The sequence below is a fragment of the Microtus ochrogaster genome, chromosome 8, assembly GCF_000317375.1.
Source record: "Microtus ochrogaster isolate Prairie Vole_2 chromosome 8, MicOch1.0, whole genome shotgun sequence".
In the NCBI taxonomy this organism is placed as follows: domain Eukaryota; kingdom Metazoa; phylum Chordata; class Mammalia; order Rodentia; family Cricetidae; genus Microtus; species Microtus ochrogaster.
Window position 1 is genome coordinate 21,739,703 of NC_022015.1, and position 2,436 is coordinate 21,742,138.

A 2,436-nucleotide genomic window follows, 5' to 3' on the forward strand; every position below is an offset into this window, starting at 1 on the left:
TTGTCCCCCCTCAGGTCTCATCTTACCTTTTAGCCATGTGGTTACTCTGGTATTCTTATCAATGCCCGCATCTTGTTCCCACCTTGGAGCACTGAGCCTGCTCTTCCTTTCCCGACATCTGGAGAGTCACAGGGCACTCCTCAGCTCCAAGGTCACCTCTTCAAGGAAGCCTACTCTTGACCCAAAAGAGCCTTTTAATCCCTTACTGTCCCATCACTCTGCCTTGTTTATTTGTAACCTGTAAGCATATCATGTACCCTATTCATACATTGCATTCGTCTCTACAAGAGTAGCACTGTGTGTCAGGATCAATCACCACACCTGGAAGGCAGCAAACCTGTTGAAAAGGTGTTGAGTAGAACAAAACAAAACAGTAGGTTTCCTACATGGTTGGATGATGGTGGATGAATACATTCTGTTCTATGATAGTCACTGGTTCCTGAAGAGTCACAGATTCCTTAAGAAAGTAACGTAACCATTTTGAGCGAATCCAATTTAGAACCTCTCTCTTAAAGCCAGAGAGGGGCAATTATGATATAACATTTTTGGACTTTCCTGGCCCAGGTTACCTGTAGGTGTTGAGAAGTTCATCAAGTGAAAGGAAACTCTCCAACTTCTAGAACCTCAAACCCCAAATCTTAGGTCAATCGTGACCATACTAGTGAAGGTTCTCAAGAGACAGAAATAATACTATTTTGTATAAGTACTGTGGGGATGTGTTATAGGGATCAGTTTGTGCTTTTGTGGGGGCTGAAACGGTCCGCGGTCTGCTGCCTGCAAGCTGGAGACCCAGAATAGGCAGTGATGGAATTTCAAGTTCAAACCAAAGGCCCGGAGAAGCAGGGGAGCTGAGGGTGTACTCCCAGTTGAAGGGCAGAGGAGGACCAATGTCTTGGCTCAGGCAAGAAGGATGCAGATTGGTCACTTCCTGCTCCCCCTGCCTTTTGCTTTACTTAAATTGACAGTGGATTGGATGATGCCCATTGGTGCCCACCAAGGTACAGAATTAAGCATCACACTCTTAGAAAGTGTATTGGTTAGCTTTTGTTTTGTTTTGATCAACTTGGCATAAGCTGGAGTCACTTGAGAGGGGAGAACCTTAATTAAGAAAATGTCTCCAAGAAAAACATATAGGCATCCTCCTGAATATTAACCTTCATCAGGCGATGAAAGGAGACAGAGACAGAGACCCACATTGGAGTACCGGACAGAAATATCAAGGTCCAAATCAGGAGCAGAAGGAGGGGGAGCACGAGCAAGGAACTCAGGACCGTGAGGGGTACACCCACACACTGAGACAATGGGGATGTTCTATCGGGAATTCACCAAGGCCAGCTGGCCTGGGTCTGAAAAAACCTGGGATAAAACCAGACTCGCTGAACATAGCGGACAATGAGGACTACTGAGAACTCAAGAACAATGGCAATGGGTTTTTGATCCTACTGCACATACTGGCTTTGTGGGAGCCTAGGCAGTTTGGATGCTCACCTTACTAGACCTGGATGGAGGTGGGTAGTCCTTGGACTTCCCACAGGGCAGGGAACCCTGATAGCTCTTTGGGCTGACGAGGGAGAGGGACTTGATTGGGGGAGGAGGAGGGAAATGGGAGGCGGTGGAGGGGAAGAGACATAAATAAATGGGGCGGGGGGGAAAGAAAATGTCTCCAGAGGATCAGGCAGCTGGCAAACCTGTAGGTATTTTCTTAATTAGTGATGGATATGGGAGGGCCCAGCCCACTGTGGGTGGTGCCATCCCTGGGAAGGTGGTCCTGAGTTGTATAAAATAGCAAATGATGATATAAAATAGCTATGATGGGCAAGCCAGTAAGCAGCACTCCTCAGTGGTTTGTGCTTCAGTTCCTACCTTGCATGTCTGCCCACCTTCCCCCAGTGATGACTGACAGAGAAATGTAAAACAAAGTAAGCCCTTTCCTCCCTAGCTGTTTTCCTGTTAGAATGTTGGTGTCCCAACAATAGAAAGCAAAGCAGGACAGATGCTCACCGGCTACACCCACCCATTTGCTTCCACCTGTCTGTATTATTCGTAATCTGATTTGACTGGTGTGCTGACAAGACCGCAGGGCACATAAAGGAAGACCGAGGTCTTGTTCATGCCTCTCGCCCACTTGGGTCACAACAGGGCTTTATGTCAGTCTTGCCGGTGAGGTAGAGATGGGTTAGCTCATCTTTCTTTCTTTCTTTCTTTCTTTCTTTCTTTCTTTCTTTCTTTCTTTCTTTCTTTCTTTCTTTCTTTCTTAACTTTTTAAAAAATTTATTTATTAAAGATTTCTGCCTCCTCCCTGCCACCGCCTCCCATTTCCCTCACCCTCCCCCAATCAAGACCCCCTCCCTCATCAGCCTGAAGAGCAATCAGGGTTCCCTGACCTGTGGGAAGTCCAAGGACCACCCACCTCCATCCAGGTCTAGTAAGGTGAGC